At 35.2% G+C, this 19,615-nt stretch overlaps 1 long non-coding RNA gene across 1 annotated transcript in view; it reads right to left on the minus strand.

Moving 5' to 3' along the window:
• The window catches only part of LOC141571828 (uncharacterized), a 212,443-nt gene that overhangs the window by 8,088 nt on the left and 184,740 nt on the right, over positions 1-19,615 (minus strand). The window contains exon 3 of the long non-coding RNA XR_012496885.1: positions 1,448-1,543. This is a non-coding gene — a long non-coding RNA (uncharacterized LOC141571828). The remainder of the gene's footprint in view (positions 1-1,447; positions 1,544-19,615) is intronic.

Genomic DNA, 19,615 nt, shown 5'->3' on the forward strand with positions numbered 1-19,615 from the left:
CTGTCCTGTTTTAGGTTTTCATCCTAGATTCACTGCTTCTAGGTTTTCATCCTAGATTCATGTGTTTGTTTTGTTTTGTTTTACCTTGGAATAAGCTACATAGTCTTTTCCAAGTTTTTGTTGTAATATAGACAATATTACGTATATCTCAAGGATTTGTTTGACGATGAATACAATTCTCACACACACACACACACACACACACACAAAATGCCTGACATCGAGACTGACAGAAACAAGGCTTAGTAAACGTCAGCAATTACTATTACTATTAATCCTATCAAGAACTACATGCTTTAAAATCTTAGCTAGGCATTGTTAATTGCTGAATAGTTCAATCAAGAAATTCTAATCTTTAGTATTTTCAGATACTTCAAGGATTAACAATTTTTGACCATGAATGTAGAAAAAAATATAGTGTGTATGTATTTGTGTGTGTGTACATATTAATTCATGTAGTTTTGATTTCCAGTGACCTTGACCAAGAGACTATGCTTCTTTATGCCACAGCTTTTACAGGAAACAGAGGACTTAGCATGCAAAAGTTTAGGACTATAAGTTTAATTAAAGTTCTTAATTATAACAAATTAGATTTTTTAAAAAGTGTTCCTATAAACCAAAGAGGATAAAGGCGTAATTTAAGATGCTGAATATAGCCTGGCTAAATAAGTCTAAGTCACCTTTCTCCTTCTTGAACATAGCTAGTATTCCTGGCTTGGCCTACTACAATGCTTTAAATAGAGAGCTGATTGAATAGTTTTCTACAATGTCAAAGCTAAGATTTAGAAAGAAATTGTATGTTTTCTACTTTTACTATACTCTGCTCATTGAGCAAACAAATTTATCAATTTTGGTTGATCGCGATCCATAATGGTTGGTTAACCATTAACAAATTAATGCTTGTAAGTTGGTCAAACTTGAGTACAGTATTGGCACAAGAAATCCCAGGGAACTATCCATACCAGAAAACAACATTGGTGTGTGAAATAACTGTTTCTAGTAACATGGCCTATTTTAGATGACATGATTTCCCATTCGAAGGTTTTAATTTGTTTCTTGTTAGGAAAATTAAATCTAGAGAGCATGTAATTTAACTCTTAAAATAGTACTGACAGATCTTGGGAAGAAAAATACTTTTTTAGGCAAAGAAGAAAGAGAATGGAAATATGAAATATGTGATACTTTCATCACGGAATAGGCTATACAAGCATCATTTGTTAAAGATGTCAGGTTTTGTGAGCTCCAATAAAGCACTATTAAGTATTTAATGATTTTCTTCTTCTGAAGACAAAAATCAAATGCCCATCAGCTCATGAATTTGAAGTACTTGTTCATTTATAAATAATATTTCATTCTTATCACTCAGTTTCCCTTCATTTTTCTCTAATATTAGAAATACAAAAACTAACCAAATTAAGCAGGGTTGTTCAATTAGTTAATTTTGTACCTTCTGACACAGGCTGAAGATTGACAATTTCGTTTCTTTACCTACTAGCTTGTCAGGTTCTTGGAATTTAATGCCATCTCCTCATTTCTGAAGGTTCTGAAAATAAAAAAAACAAATGTGCCTTTACTTTGCAGATATAATTCCTATGAATGCTAAATATCCTCGACTAAATGCCTATGAATCCAGAATACAGCACATTTCTCACTGCTTTGATTTTAATACTAGTAAATGGAGGTTCTGGGAATGTGAGAATATAACTACTCTTTGGTTGATAATTTGTCCCCTGTAGATATTGGCTTCCTTGAAGTTAAAGAAGTCTGCCAAACAGTATATTTATACCAAATCCAACAAACTTGTTTATCATGGTCTTTTTTATTACAATTTTTCAGTTTCTTTATAAACATAATAGCAATAAGTTTTCTCATCAGCACCTGCTTGATTCCTATCCAGATATATTATTTAAAACATCTTCTCAAATTTTCCATTAAATGTTTCCCTATAGCACAGTAATATAAGAAAGTAGTTAAGAAAAAATAAATATAATTCCATGATCAAATAAATTTGGGATATGCTGCTACTACATATTCCTTTTGAAAATTCACAAAGCACATGGTCATATTTTAGTCTCAGAGGTTTTATAATAAAATATTTAACCTTGTTGAATCCCAAATTTCTCAAAATAATTTGGCAATAGAGCATTTCCTAACCTATCTAGGTAAGTAGTGATCAGTGAAACATAATTTGGGAAACAATGTTACACGGTGTATAAGAGGTAGCTGTAATTTTCACCAAAATCAATAATTTGCATAACATCAATGCTTTCTAATAATATTGCATTTTAGTGGTCTCATTTGATAGATATTAAGGTTCAATAGAAAATGTATTCGATCCCTAATTCACAGCATATACTGCTTCCAGAGGGACCAAATCCAACCTTGTAAGATGCTGTTCCATAGTTGACACCATCACTGGGTCTTCTATAGGCCATTTCCACTTTTCATAAGGGCTATGGCTTCTGAATGATTGAGTATATGCTAAGGTCTGTGAATGCCATGGATATAAACCTATTATCTTACTTCTTTTGTTATCAAATTCCCTGGTCAGAAACAGGATGCAGTTTGAGTACCCTAACACTGTAGAAACATTGCTGACAGAAGCATGGTAACACGGAAGACATATCTATATATCTATCTATATCTATACCCTATATCTATGTCTATACATCTATATATCTATATCTATAGATACATATTTAGATATCTTCATAATAAGTGTTTAAGTCCAGGAAGAACAAATCTTATTGATAATTGGAGTCAAAAATTAATAAATTTATGACCATGTTCCTTTGAGTCATGATGCCACATCAAATTCTACATTGATCTCTACCTTTGGAAGACCAAAATCACATCAGCCATGTTGGGAAGAAGTCCATTTTATTGAACCCTTGCATAATCTACACTTCTACTATCATGACTACTTTGTTTATAAGCCTTTGAACAAGCACAGGAGTGTCCAGGTAAAGAGACATCTGGATAATGGGTTATCTATAACCCATTATTGAGATTATTGAGAGCCTCTTCTGTAGCTGGTATCATTTGATGAACTTTCCTGTGAGATATAGATATCCTTACACCCTGTGCTTATTCGGAGAGTCTTATCCACAAGGCTCTTTTCAAGATTCCCTATTTATCAAATCTTTAATCTCATGATTTCCAGGTCCATGACCAAGCTCTGGCAAAGAAAACAATCAGTTGTGTTACAGCCCTTCACTTTCAGCTACGGCCAGAATATCATGTAGAACCATCTTTAAATCAGGCTCAGATATGCTCTTCTTAGTTCATTGGTTTTAGGGGACTTCTCATAATGAGTGGAGGAAAAAGTGGTAATGAAGAAAGAGAAAGAGCACAGGTATTATTAACTACCTGTTTATAACACCTACCAGTGCCTTCTTTAGACCTTAATTGAGTCTGATTGTGTATGCACCACAGCCATTTGATGATGGAGTGCTATTATACATGCTTTAGCATTTGGTGTATTAGATAACACACAGTTTATGTCAGGTAGTTCAGGATGCATTATCATTTGGTATCCCAAGGACAGACATTGAGTTTCCACCAGGATCCAGCTGTAATGATACTAGGAAGCATGAATATGGTATTTACTATGTGTCAGACACTTTCATAAGCACTTTACATAAAATTTTTAATCATCACAGTGACACTATGAAGCATGCACCACCATTGTCCCTTTCTTTCAGAGAGAAAATGTGACACTGTTTAAGTATGGTGTCCATGGTCACACAGCTACTAAGGAAGAGATAGGATTCAAACTCAGACCATTTGGCTCCAAAGATTGCACTCTTAACTCTTCCCTGCACTATGTTGCCTCAGTTCTAAGTCAGGAGTGATTTCTTGAAAGCAAATAGTTATCTGAAGAAGGCATTACTTTGTTTTATAATCCTCATGGCCATTCATGCAATTGTCTTTGACAGTATTCCCTTCTGTCACAGTGACTTTGAGTTGGGTCATAAAGTCCAAATGGTATTGGATTCTAAATAGTTGGGATTCATATGATTTCTCAAGCAACTCTTAAAAATTTACAAAATAACTATTGAAACTAAATAACACTGTATCTGAATAGCATTGTTCTATTAGTTCTCATTACATGTATTTCCTTTAGATAATTTTAATTGTCCATTATTTTTCTATTAGTGTTTAAGTTTATTGTATTAACAACCAAACGATAATTTTGATTTTATTAATTATATAGTCTGCCATTTTGTCTTATTTCTCTGCCTCTGAATTGAGAATAAAATGCAAAAAGATCTGTCTTTAACAAAGGACGATCTATTTTATCTCTTTTTTCTAATTGAGAATACTGTTCTTTAGTCTGCATCAAAATGCCGATGACTAACATATGTCTTATACAAATATGATTCTTCTCAAACTGTAGAGCATTACTCTCAGAAAGTAGACTAATATTACTGCTCTAATTTTTGCCCTTTGTCTTTAAAATACATCCCCCTGGAACTCTCATCAGCAGACAAAAAGAAGAGACATTCTTTATATTATGCCAGCTGTTTAAAGCCTGTCTCCCTTAAGACCCAGAACAATCTTAATTTTTTGAATTCTGAGAACAAGTCCTGACCCTCCAAAATGGTTGCAAGAAGTTTAACTTTTGGTGTGTTTTTTTTATTATTATTGTTATTTCATAGCTTTCAATAGTTTAGTTTCAATAAGAATAAGAACATGAAAAAACCAGAAATACAGTAAAACCAGAAATAGCCAGAACTACACACTTGTTGAATTATCTCAGCAGTGCTTTTCTACCTTTGACTTGCCTATCAATTTATCGTCCTCAGGATTCTTTCCACCACGGCTAGTTGATGCTAAAACACTGCCCTCACCCTCAGGCCTGCCTGTCATTGCATCAGTCTCAGTATGTCACTCTCCTGGGAACCAAACTATGAAACAATTAATCTAATAAATTAATCACATTATATTACAGGTAGTGTGTGAATGTGTTTTCCACTACATTTTGAGTTATTCAAAAGTGGAATCACTCACCATTGAGATTCCACTATTTCATATGTACAATGTGTTAGAACATAGTAGAAATTCAATTACTGTTTTTTGAATTAAGTTAAGAGAAACTTGGAGATAAAATCCAAACATTTATAGGTCACTTAATCAGTAAGAAAAGAGGTAGTCATTTCAGTTCTAGGTTGGTATCATTTGGAGAGACCCTGAAATCTTCCTTCACTTTTCTGCTCATCATATTGTTAGCTAGACCCAAGTGGGGACAAACATCATGCTTATTTGACAATTCAACTCTGAACTGTGAGTGAGATGTTGTGACTTTGCATCTCAGCACTTTGATTTGCAATTTCCTAGAAAAAAATCCTTACAGAATTTTTAGAATAAAGATAAAACTTTTCTAGTACTGCATCTTCTAATTTTTGTGGATCTGTTCTATGATCTCTTCTCATATTATGAATTAGGAGACAAATGAGCCTTCCTGCCTTGTCTGATATTTACTATTATAGTTAAGCTTCTATTAAACCCCAGAAAGAAAACTTATTTTCCCAAGATCAATTAATAATTCTTTAATTTATATGTCTACTATGTAATGGGCACCAATAGATGCTTGAGGGGCAGGATGAAGGTACAAATAATAATAACACAAAAAATGTCCTCTCTCTTCACTACCTCCAAAGAGTTTTTGCTTTAGTAAGTGGGAGAGTATGAATCTCTGGCTCTCACTGCTAAAGTTATACCATTAATTTTTGGATTGGATTTTTGTTTGGGGAGAGAAGAGTGCTGTATTTTAGTGGAATATTTGTGAACTCGTGTGACCTACATAGAATCAATGCAAAATGAATAGCCGAGATATATGTATATGGAATTGTACTGATACCCTATTTTAGAACCTCTTTTTCAGAATGCTATAAGCCAGATGAGTGCTCTGCATTCTTATTTTTATCAGAGTTGGTTACCAGAATGATAAAAGACAAGCTATAAACTAATGCAATTTGATATCCAAATACAATAGTCAGATAGCCTTATGTAATTAAATAAATTCTATTTATGTACAGAAATCCTATTTTCATTATTTTCTTCAATTAGTGTGTAGTCCCTTCTCATTTATTCTAGGATTGATGCAAGCTCAATTCATTTCACTGTTTGTACTGATGAGGAAATGCTGTTGGTTTGTGATATTCCATTGCTAAGTTGTGTATCTACTATATTGTCACATCTCCTCTGACATACCTCAACTCCTTCTGTTTGAAAAGCTATTTCTACCATTGGGACTATTATTGAACCACTTTATTATCATGTTCTTCTCCTACAATATATGCTAAATCATGGATTCTAAACAGATAATCTTTATTGTAAAACCTGTCAAGATAATCAAGAGTACGAATTATCAGGGGAACATATCGAGGTTGAAGTTTCATGTTGGTAAACCATCGATGTTCTTTTTCATATAACATAGATGTTATACAAAAAAAATGCTTTATAGGTTTAGAAGTCTCATTATATACAAAGTTTATAATTTGTTAAAATAAAATAATTTCTTAGGTCTTTAAAAATTAAACATCGACCCACCAGCCAATATGTACATGATCAAGTCTAAGAATGAAAGAGCAGGATCATAATTGAGGGAGGAAAAGCACATATTACCCCTAAACACACCCATACTGATTTTTTTGTAAAGCACTATATCTGGAGATGAGGACAAATAGAACCTTAGTCCAAGATGGAAGAAGAATAAGGCAATAAAGAGTAATAGCATATTCCATGAACAGTTACTAATCTAAGTTATAGTAAAAGGTTCTGTGAGGGTTACCTAAAATCTCTCTATCATCAAGTAGTTTATAATTTAATTGAAAAAGTAAAATAAGAACAATAAAAAAAGATGAACTACATAAAACAGCATGTGCTCAGGGCTAATCAGCTCAAGCAGCATGTGATATTACAATTCAAAAGAGAAAATATAGAGATAGAAAAAATTCCTTTCTTTAAGAAGATTTGTACATTTTGGCATAGAAAGGAGAATGACACAGAGCCTTTGGATTTATTAGAAATCATGTACAGGGAAAATGTATTTCAGGCTTCGTGGTACAAATAAAGTGATCACTGATTTTCAACCAATATCTGTAAGAACAGTACATTCCTTTGGCACTGTTAATTTCTGTTGCATGTCTACAAAACTGGCCATACAGGGACCATAATTATTCACTAGGATGGCTAATAATTTTATTGCATTTAAACCTAGTTCTCCCTCCTTCAAGTAACATGCATTTTAAAGAACATCTCACACACCCTATTGTATTACAGGACTAGCAATAAAGAGAATTTCTTTAGGGAGGAGAAGTAACTAGAAAGAAAAATGGGGTTAAAAAAAGAGATCTGGTCTAGTAAGTGAGAAGTTCTCATCCAAGACTATCGGGAGCCAACTTTTTTGAGACAGAAAGTAAACAATTAAAAGTAATGAGCCTCCAGAGAAAATAAAGACTTGAAATGAGTTCAAGAAATCCAGCTCTATGCATAAGACATTCTACCAATAAATGTGCTTGACTTTAAGCCCTTTTATTGTTTTCCTCTAAAAGATAAAATGGGTTTTATTCCTTGATGCTATCCATCAGCCAAATGGTGGAACCACATTTCCCCCACATATTTAATATATATATATAGAGAGAGAGAGAGAGAGACAGAGAGAGAGAGACAGAGAGAGATTGAGTGACAGTGTGTTTAGCAGTTGAAAATGTACTTGAAACAATCACATCGTTCATGCCCTCATAGACTCTCTTCCAAGTTGGATCGTTCTTTTCATCTCACTTGGATAGCCAAATTGGGAGGTGGGGATGCTAGCATTAGCTAATTCTCTCAAATATCTCTGAAAACAGGCTGCTTCCTGCATTTTGGACTTCACATTAAAGTGGAAAGTCCACATTGTGCTTTTTGCGCATCTTCTCATGAAGAATGTAGATAGTTATTCTCAATTCTTTATCATCATCATTATTCTTATGGGGAATAGGTGAGGAAGGACACAGATTTAAGTGTACATGAATTTAGTCCAGGCTTCTTGTAAGAACACTATGGCTGAATATTCATCTCAGGCTAATGTGGAGAGATGAGTTAAAAGAGACTACCTTGTGATTAACTGGAGACAAAGTTCAGACTGTTATTCTTACAATCAAGAGAAGGGCTAGACCCTAGCCATTAATCTTTCATGTTCAGGGTGGTCTTTCAAGATGGCAGTGCTGGGTTCTCTTCAGAACCTGAATGTGATGCTATCACAAACATGACTATCTTAATCCAGAAAAATCTGTACTTGGGTACAGTAATGAAGACCGAGTAGTTTAATTGTTTGGAGTTGGTTTTCTGAGTAATCTCAATAATAAAATGGTCTTCTGTGGCTTGAATTTTCTTTCTAATTTTCTAGAAACAGGATATGTCATTTCTATTTCTCACTCCTTGTGTCTATGTAATATTGTAAGATGGTCCACAAGTTCAAATAAAAGCAATTAAAAGTAAAATTATTATTCATTTTGTGCATTTAATGTGAAAGGCTCTCAGATATTTTGTGGCAATGGCTGATACTCTTAATTGGTCATTCCTCACAAAAGCCCTGCTCTAAATGAATGACAGTCACTGAGCATATTTATTCAAGTACAGACAGTTTTATAGAAGATGAAATAGTAGGCTAGAATACCAACCAGCTGTTGGGTGCCAGCCAAGTGCATAGAACTCATCTGTACTTTATTTGCTTTTTCTTTTTAGATTTGTGAATTTATCACTTTACTGTATGAAATGTATCACTTTCACAAATTATTTTAATGGTTTTATTTCTCAAATGTGCATGTAATTCAATCTTTATTTTTTAATGTTTAAAGTTTCAGATCTCTACCTATCTCTGGTTTGAAGTTTGATGTGATGTTAGTAATTGGAAGATTCTAAATAGTATAAGCAGTAGCCAAGTTGGTCATGGCCCCAGTGAGAGGCTCAATAGTTAGAAATCAGAGGTTTCAATACTCCAGAGGGTAACTGGGTAAGGTAGTAAAATGTCCTTCCCTTGCCTCCTATTCAAGACATGTTTCTTGAATTTTTATGGTACACACTGTAATTTCTAGAATTCTGTCTAGAGGCACAGAGATGACATGGTTGACTTCTAGACATCTCATTCTGCTGAAACAATAAAGTTCTAAAGGGAAACTTTCTAGTATTCTAATAGCTTTAATTTTCCAAAATTTTCTCAAGAATTATTTTAATCTACACAAATTTCATGTCATTTTGTTGATTTATTCCTGTCTTTATAATGCAGCTGATGTGGCATTAGTGGAATTTCATTATGCAGTAAATAGTCATTTTGATGAAGGAAATGATTAAATTTAATTTCAACCTAATATTAGATTGTATAATAGTATTTTCCCTGTTGGATGTTAATATAAACAAAATCCCTCCTAGTGTGGTGAGCTGAGAAATACATTATGAAAGCACAATAAAAATGAAAAAGGGAAAAGGATAAATTCTAAAACCAAAAGATAAGATTATTGAAAAGTTTTAGGTATATTTGTGTTTTTCTTCTAAACTGAATATCATCTATTTACGAGTATTTCCATTTAATTATTTATTTGTCACATACTGTACTGGCTTACACCTCCAGTTCAATGTTAAATGAAAGTGAATAGATGGACATCCCTGTCTTATTTCTCTCCAGGCAGTAAGCTGGGACAATAATAGGGTTCATCTTATTTCCTTCCTGTCTCTTAAGGGGTCACATTTTTTTCAAAGCCTAATGTTCAGATCTTGAGAAACTGTTGCTTATCATAATTTTGGTACATTTTAAAAATGTGTTTCAGGCAAGGGAGTAAATCCTGTTTCTGTTACCCATCTTGACCTAAAGTATAGTTCTCTAAACTTTTTTAAAACAATCTCTTTTTTTTGAAAAATATTTCAGCAGCACTTAGTCCGTAAGTTTTAGTAGAGGTATCCCAAGCAATTGGGCTATTTTTTCTTTTTTAATTAAAGTGTATTGAGGTGACAATTTTTAGTAAAGTTTCATGGAGTTCTGGTGTACAATTCTGTAATACGTCATCTATATATCACAATGCGTGAAAAGTGGGATTCCACACTATATAGAAGATGCTCTGAACCCTGGGCACAGGCTGAAAAGAAATGGGAGCTTAAATCCACCAGTGAAGAAATTCTGTAGTATATTGAAACAACTCCTAGAAGTTGTTGCCTAGAAGGAGGTACAGACATTTCTTCTTGTAACCTTTGTTCCTGACAGGAATTAGGATCAAGTTAAATGATTGTTTGGAACTATTCCAGAGAAGTATCAAGAGTTAGCTTATTCTATAACCTTCCACACATTAACATGTTCATTCAGTAGGTTTCTTTGACACAAAGCACTTTCCATCTGCCAGTAAATACCTGTAATTTATGGCTCACATGGGGCAGAGGGGAAATGTTAAAAAAAAAAGAAAAGTATGGGCAAAAAGAAATAGAATGTGATAAGAAGGGATTTTGAAAACACTGCTAAATTATTTGGACTTTATCCTGTAACCAAAGAAACTCATTAAAGACTTTCATTGAGAGAATTGATTTGAACAGATCTCTATTTCCAAAAGCTAAATCTGGTGGCAATATATTCTGCATATGAGTTATGAACAGATCACCAGTATACAACTTATTAAAGAATAAAGATTATTCAGAAATATAGGTTCAATTCTATGAAATGATGTACATTTTATCATGTATGGAAAGACTTTTGTGTTTTTAAGATTTTTATTAAAATACAGCTAACATACAATATTATATTAGTTTTAGGTGTACAGTATAGTTATTCAACATTTATACACCTAAATAAGTGATCACCATAAGTCCAGCAACCATCTGACTGTACGGCGCTATCACAATATGATTGACTATATTCCCTATGTTGTACATTACATCCCCATGACTTATTTGTTTTATTTCTGGAAATTTGAAGAAAAGTTATAGGTATGTTTGATTTCAGTGTGTTGGTGATCCAGTAATGTTGTGTGGTTTGATTATCAGTAGTTCTTTTACCATGTATTAGTTTAGCTATATTACAATAATATACACTTAACTACGTATAAGTAGCATATGATATCCCCATTCATTCTTCCTATTCCAGGTCTGTCCTAGCAGGATTCCTTAGAAAAACAAGTAATTCAATTGAGTCTTACGTCCACAGAAAGTAAATATGTCCAACTTTGAATGTTTATGGCAACTGTAATTACATCTGAGTGATGACAATTTCATCTTTTATGCCTTCACCTAGGGTTTACAGCTTTGTATACATATACCCCTTACTCCCTTGTTCTACATGAGAAACAGAAAATTTTATGGGAAGCAGTAGATAAACATACCCTATAAAAAGAGCTAGGACTTCTGCTATTTTATAATTGCCATGATGATCTGTGGTGGTTTCTTGAATATTCTTCCAGTGATAACAGGAAAAGAGGCATGACCTTCTTAACTAATTACTGATACCAGTTGAGAAAAATTTATTCTTCTGGGAAGAATAAAGACTCAAGTCTTATTTTCCCATCCAGGGGATAAATGTTGATGACATGCTTGTCCTTCATAAATACATAGTGTTAAGCCACCAAAAAACTTACATTGACCAGATGTATGAATGCTTAGGTTAGTAGAATTCTATGGAGGCTTGTTTTCTTTGGTAATATGGTTATAGTTAGGCCCAGAGATAACTACATACCTGGTAGGTAGACAACCTCAGTCAAAGCTCTTGGCTACATGAAGTTCCGTTTCATCTCTCGTAAAATAAGGAAGGCAGGTTAGTACCCAGAAGTGACCTATCTCTAATATTCTATAATATGCATAGCTCTCTGGCTATGTTAATTTCAGTACTAAAAACACTGTAGAGTTTAGGGCAGCTCCATTCATCTAACACATATTGAGTCTGTACTATGTGCTAAGCTTTGTTCCAGGCACTGAAGACACAATGGGAAATAAAAGAATGAGATTCCTCATTTCATGGAGGTAACATTCGAGTGGGAGATAAACATAATAAACATATAAATATTAATATATGTTATACACATTAATTATTGATTGTACTGAGTATCATAAAGCTAACAGAGTGACAAGCAGAGTAACTGGGGTAAATCATTTTAGATAAGGTCAATAAGAAAACCTCTCAGAGGAACAGCTATTTAATCAGAGATCGCAAGAATGCGAATAAGCAGAAAAAGGATTCCAAGCACAGGAAGTTAAGTGCAGAGTCTCAAAGGTTTACGTGTGCCTGGCCTGTCTGGGAAACAGGAGGGAATGGTGCCCCTGAGGTGCAGGGAGCCAGGGAGGGTAGGCTATGAAATGGAAATGAGGAGGTAGGCAGAAGAAGCGCTACAGGCAAGGCCATGTATCCAGGCTGTGGCAAGGACAGAAGCTGTTTTTCTAAGAGCAGTGGGATGCCATCAAGGGATTTTAAGCATGGTAATAGTGTCGTCAGTTTTAACATTTTTAAAGATCACATTGGCTATTCTGTAGAGAATGCAGCTCTCAAGTTTTTGTGTTACACTGCTTTGGACCCAATCACTTACAGAGATTTTGATAAAATAGTTCTTACAGTTATTACTTCAAGCTTTTTATTTTAGATTTAAAAAAGAGAGGATTGAGCAAATTCTACAAAAACCTAATACAGAAAGAAGAGACAAACAAATGTTATGACAGTGCAGGTATGTGTGTGTGTTCAAGAGACTTTCTCTGCCAGAACATCTCTTCTTTCTGACGGGAGGGAGCAGAGGGGCTCAGTAATTTTAGCAAGATCAAGGAGTATCTTCAACTCAGTTTTGGTTTGTGAATGGGTTGAGAACCACCGAATTTCTTTAGTGTCTTTCAGTGCAAAAGGTCAGCATTAGACTTCCTGAAATTTACGGGCACTATGTCTCATACCCTTAGCTTCAATTTTGCACAGTGTTTGGTGCCTGAGTTGTTACGGGGCTGTAACTTCCTCTGATGGTGAGAGTGGCCCCAATGCAACTAGGGTCATCCAGCAGAGGAGAATGCATGGTCTCGGTCTCTCGGTCTCTCTCGGTCTCTCTCGGTCTCTCTCGGTCTCTCTCGGTCTCTCTCGGTCTCTCTCGGTCTCGGTCTCGGTCTCTCTCTCTCTCTCTCTCTCTCTCTCTCTCTCTCTCTCTCTCTCTCTCTCTCTCTCTCTCTCTCTCTCGTGCACACACAGCTAGCTATTTTCTTATCCCCCAAATTTTAAAAGTCAAGCCAAGTTTTTATTCACCCCTGCAGGCTACTACTTCCACTTTTCCCAGACTCCACTAATTCCCCTCCAATTGCTTCTAGGCACCCTGCAAAGATTTTTTTTTTTTTAATTCCCTTTACTAGCCTGGAGATAGAGAGATCTTTTATATTTTAGATGTATTCAGATTAGTTTTACCGACAAATATTAAGTGTTAGAAACAATTGTCCATTAGGTGCTTCTAAAGTTATAAAATGAATCAATGGACATGAAATTTGATTAGCAAAATTTCTCCTATTTTATTGCATCTGGCAATTGGTAATCATTACTACTATTTTAATATTATTTAATCTCAAGCCAATAACATTTTATCAGAGGTAAATTGGTAGGGTTCCAAATCTTCACATTTCACAGATTTTAAAACAGGCAGATTTAAATAAAATTTCCAAGGCCATAAATGTTTTTGGGAGAGTCCAGGCCCTCTGTTGTTAGTACTGTTCTCTTGTGACCACACTCTACAAAATACAACTGCTTCTAAATTGGTTTTCTTCTCATTTAGAGGTTCAGAATTCCTGGGACTCAGGAAAATTATTTATCTTACATTTTGATGGCTTGTTGTTGCCATTCTTATAATTGACTATGGAATGGAAAAAACATTGCCAACCAAGCCTGTCAAAGCCACATCATATTATACATTCCATTTGCTCCTCAGAGCACGGCTCCTCATGTGTATGTACATGTACGATTTCTATTGTAGCAATAAAATAAGCTAACTTGGCTTTTTTAACTATTGAAGGCCTTGAACTGTATGTGACCTCTGGGAAGCATGAAATTCTTCCCTGGACATTTGGATTACAGACACTCTTTGAATTACAGGAGCCTCAGATATTGACAAATAAATAAAGAAATAGAAAATAAGAAATGATTCCTTATTGAGGCTTTATTCTCACTGTCTCTCCAGTGTCTCAGATTCATCTGATGTCTGTCTTTACAGTTGGATTATATTTCTATTTCTGGAGAGGCTTTCTCCACTGAATGCTTATGAGAGTACCACTAGAAGTATTGTGTCCAACCAATGTGTTTTGCAAATGCAACGCTAAGGGAAGAGTTTTCCTTTATTTTTTACCTTATAAATTATTCTTGTTTGGCAAAACAATGTCCTTAATACAGGAGGATTCTTAGAAACAATATTCCAGATTAGAAAACGATAAAAGTTCAGAGGGTTATTTTAACCGACGCTCTCATCTGGCCTCAGATGTCATCTACTGATTATGAAAACAGAAGTACATTGGGTATACTTATAAGCCGTTCTTCAGGATATTTAGAGTGTTCAAAAGACTTTTGCATAGAGGGATGGAGAGCGAAGCTTGCAATCACTGTGGCTTCATTTTATGCTCAGTACTCGCAATTCGGCGTACAATGTTGCATTACCTTTTACTGTTTTATGGCTTTGCTACTGAGCATATTACATATTAGCACTTCAGAGGGAAATTTAAAGAGTGTTATTCTATTTATTTTAAGTGTCATATAATTATAAATTGATTTAGTAGCCATTGTAATGCTACAAATGATAATTAATTTATTTGTATAATATGTAGTTTCATAGAAGTTCAATTATAATAAAGCATTTGCTAAATGTACCATGAAAATAGTGTTTCCAGAGAGAGTGAGCGTCTGAAGCTGGAATCTCTTTAGTCAGTATGTGGTTCTCATCAAGGGCCATCCCTTCATTTCAAGATAGAAAGGAGGTTTCCTTAGCCCCATTGTTCACTCATCTACATTTTTTTCGTATTTTAAAATATGGTAGTCAGGATGTTGAGACATGCGAAAAAGTAATATGAAGCTGAGAACATTGACTCAGTTAATAGCCAAAATCCCTTGAGCCAAAACTGGGATAGATATGTTTTGCCTGAACAATGACCTACCAGGGTCCAGTCCTGGACCTTCCACCCATGTCAGCTTCCCATGGCTAGGTGACACCCTCCCTCAGATAGACACTAAATCCCCATTGTCTGGGAACACAGAACCAGTACTGAGAAAATGCAATTTCCAGCTTCCCAGACAACAACTCTATAAACATGTGGTACAAAAAACAAGACTTTCTTGAACCAAAGTGTTTTAAGTGTCCTCCCATTAAAAATGATGCTTTTTCCACACTCGCCAATGAAAAGGAAGATTTGCAAAGGAAGGAATTCCGCTCCTGGTATACAGGTGCATTTTGCATGTTCAGCAGAGTAACCCCACCCCTTCCACCCCCCAACCTCCTTCACTCCCCCACCCCTGCCTCTCTGGCGAGGAGGGAGGGTGCACTTCTCTTGTGCCATTGACAAAATCTTGTTAGTTTTTCCTTTCCTAAAAAAAGTCTTTTCCTCAAACCATATCATGTGACAGAGTCGAAAATGTCCAGAACTGTGATGAAAGACAGATTGTGACAAAGATAGGATCTATTTTCCACAATCATAGTAGACTCTAAGGGAACTCCGTGATATGACCATTTATTTATTATGTTTATTGCCTGTCTCTACCTGCTTCCGGCAGAGGTCCATTGGCACAGGAATCATCTCACTTCATTTCATAACTGTTTTGTACTGTCTTTTTATTTTCCATTCATCTCAAAGTATTTTCTAATTTTCGTAGTGATTCCCTGTTTGATTCATTGATTATTTAGGTGTGTTGCTTTATCTCTACATATGTATGCCTTGTCCAAATTTCCCTTTGCTATTACTTTCTAAATTCTTTACATTTTTGGTCAGAGAACATACTTTGTATCATTTCAATCCTTTTAAATAAATTAAGACTTGTTTCATGGGGTAACATATGGTGTGTCTTGGATAATATTTCATATGTGCTTGACAATGTGTATTCTGCTGTTGTGTGGTATGTTAGTGTAGATGTCTGTTAAGTCTAGGTGGTTTATAGTGCTATGGAAGTTGTTGTAAATGATGGTTGCATATACTCAGGCTTTTACAGAGATAGTCCTGTAAATGGAATGGGGAACCTATATTAGTTCTAATTAGCCTTAAAGTTCCTTCATGTGCCCATTTCTTGCAATGGGCTTGTTTAAAGCTTCGAGTCTTTAATCCTGTTTATTACAAGAACTAATTTGCACACATAACGACCCTGCATTTGACTTATGGCTGCTTTATATGTTTCCTTTAAATAAAATTTCCCATGTGTGAAATATGCTCTGACTCTGAATAGTTGTATTCTGCAGGCATCAGCAGAGGTATACTTATTCTCTGTAAATGAGATTTTTCCAGTGAAATCCTCATTGTCCTCAGGAAAGACTCCATCAGTAGCATGTAACTCTATTCAGTGAGTTAGAAGTAAAGTTTAAATATATTTTTATCAAAAGAAGGTATTGTGATGTCACCTTAGCAATCATTTAGCCTGATCTGCTTTTTGGAAACAGTCTTGTATGGCAGAAGACTAACAGAGCTGACACTGCTGTATTTGTTTTGGCGTGTCCCCATGAACTTTATTTTGTGGTGGCAGATTATGCCACAGAATTTAGGAAATTGGACTTCATTCCCACAGCAGTGTACCTTTTAAGCGGGATGTAGTTATCTCCTCTGACAAGGAAGTTGAGGAACACTTGAAAATATACAGTGCAGGTGCCACCCTTACTAGCAGCTCAGCTCATATTCTAGATTGTAGTAGAAACTGAGAAATAGATTCATTACGGATGAAAAGTATTGACTGGTTATCTATATAGCAGGTGCTTGAATAATGTACTTTTGTTATAACATTCATGAGAAATTAAAATCGACTCCTAACGAGGCCACTCTCTGCGTGGAGTTTGCACATTCTCCCCATGTCTGTGTGGGTTTTCTCCAGGGACTCGAGTTTCCTCCCGGGTCCCAAAGATGTGCACTTTAGGTGAATCGGTGTGTCTAAATTGTCCCAGTCTGAGTGAGTGTGCGGGTGTGTGTGAGTGCACCCTGCGATGGAAGGGCGTCCTGTCTGGAGCAGATGTGTGCCTTGTGCCCCGATATGCAGGGTAGGCTCCAGCCACCCGCCACCCTGAAATGCAATAAGCAGATTGGAAAATACTTATCTTACTTGTTTTTATGAATCTTTCTTAAATGTAGGTATAGCTCACATTGATTTCAATGTTTAATATTAGAAGTATTTTGGGTCTCTGTTTAGAAGTTTGGTGATGTTTCTGTGACCAGAATTATGTTGTAGGAACTTAACTCTCATTTATATCAATTTGCCTAGGGTAAAATTGGTTTAGTTATACATCATTTCACTTAAAATCACAGTTTCCAAGAACCTGTCTACGATGTTAAGTGAGGATTTACTGTATATTGCTTCCATAAATGATAAAATGCCTGTATTTAGTACAGGGTTACAATTACCCTACATATATGCTCCATTCGGCAACATAGTAATTGTGGTAATAAACTTGGGCAGCATAGAATAGAGATTAAGAGTAGTGTCATCCTATATACTAGTTTGTCTGGGATCATCTCAATTTACACCTATTGTCCCAGTGTAATCATTACTGTGTTTTCCCGAAAATAAGACCTAGCCGGACCATCTGCTCTAATGCAACTTTTGGAGCAAAAATGAATATAAAACCCAGTCTTATTTTACTATAATATAAGACAGGGTCTTTAATATAATATAACATAATATTATAATATAATATAATATAATATAATATAATAAATATAATAATATAAATACTGGCTATAATATAATATAATACCGGGTCTTATATAACATGTTAGATAAGACTTGGTCTTATATTAATTTTTACTCCAAAAGACACATTAGAGCTGATGGTCTGGCTAGGTCTTATTTTCGGAGAAACACAGTAGGAGGGCCCCCTTTGACTCTCAAAATTCTCCCAATTTGGATGATAAATTGTGTATAGCTACACTAGTTAAAAGCACAGTCTCTGAAACTGACCTGTGTGGATTCAAATATATGTTCTTTTATTTTCTGCCTGTGTGAAAAAGTAATTTAACTTTTCTGTGACTCAGTTTCTTATCTAGAAAATGAGGATGACAATAGCATCTGCCAAGTAGGGTTGCGAAAATTTAATGTATGTAAAGTTCTTAGAACAATACTTGGCACTCAACTCACACCTTATATCTAATACACATTGTCTTGCACCACATACCATGAATACAATTTCTAGGCCACATTCATTAATAGTTTTCTCTTTGTTCTTTTGTCCTATTTCCTGAAGATGTTCTTATCTTTAGTTTTTAACCCTTCTATTATAGTTTCGTTTCTACCACCACGTTTTTAATACCTAGGAGCTCTTTAGTTCTTAGACTATGTAGAGTCCTGGGCTCCACTCCATACCCTGTGCCACATAAGATGAATTTATTCCAAATGAGTTTTTTAAGGGAGAATAAAGACAGAGGAAGAAACAGCACCAGCAAAATGCTATAAAATATAATGATAAATGTAAGAAGAGCAAGACATGTTGTTCTGAGCAGTACTGAATTATATCTTCCCCTACAGGGTAGAAACACTTCATTTTTTAAAATCCAAGCAATATCCCAATATCTTTGTTATTAGTTCACAAGTTTACATCTTTCTGGATCTGGTGCCATCACAGAGTATTCCAAATTTGCCGTAACATTATGTAAAAACTTTAGGAAATTATAGCTCTGTTCCATTACTTGAAAACCTCTGAAGTTAAGTTGTGCCTTCCGGTTGGTCCCTAGAGCACATAATTTGCATTCTACTGACTATAGTTACACTATTGTACTTAAATTTCCCCTTTTGAGTAAAGGTAAATCTCTGTCTATTTGATTGCTTTAAGGGAGCTGTTCATTTCAATAGAAAATACAAAAACAGTCTTTTACCTAAAACACACACACTTGAAATAGTTAACACAGGATTTGGAGGAATGTAATGCAAGAATATTATTGCCTCACCTGATTACAGGTGAAACAATACTAAGTTGTTTTTTTGTGTTTTTTAATTGGGGAATATTGGGGAACAGTGTGCTTTTCCAGAACCCATCAGCTCCAAGTCATTGTCCTTCACTAGTTGGGAAGGGCGCAGCTCAGCTCCAAGTGCAGTCACCGTTTTCAATCTTAGTTGCAGGAGGCACAGCCCACCATCCCATGAGGGAATTAAACCAGCAACCTTGTTAAGAGCTCGCACTCTAACCAACTGAGTAATTGGGCGGCCCCCTGGGTTGTATTTTTTATTACCTTGTGTTAGAGGATTTTTCCTGACTCATATATTCCGCTCACATTCTAAATATGCAGAATTGCCTTCAACCACGCTTTGGTGACTTTTCTTTCTAATATGTCAGTGCCAGTCAAGAATATGGCAGCAGGCAACAGCAAAACCAACTCTACTGCAAACTGACAATGATTTGTCCCTTTAGAAGTAAAAGAAGGAACTCACTAGTCTCATTAGAGACATGGCAGATATGCTCATCCAGTGAGA

The sequence above is a fragment of the Rhinolophus sinicus genome, linkage group LG05 (genome assembly GCF_036562045.2).
Source record: "Rhinolophus sinicus isolate RSC01 linkage group LG05, ASM3656204v1, whole genome shotgun sequence".
Classification (NCBI taxonomy): domain Eukaryota; kingdom Metazoa; phylum Chordata; class Mammalia; order Chiroptera; family Rhinolophidae; genus Rhinolophus; species Rhinolophus sinicus.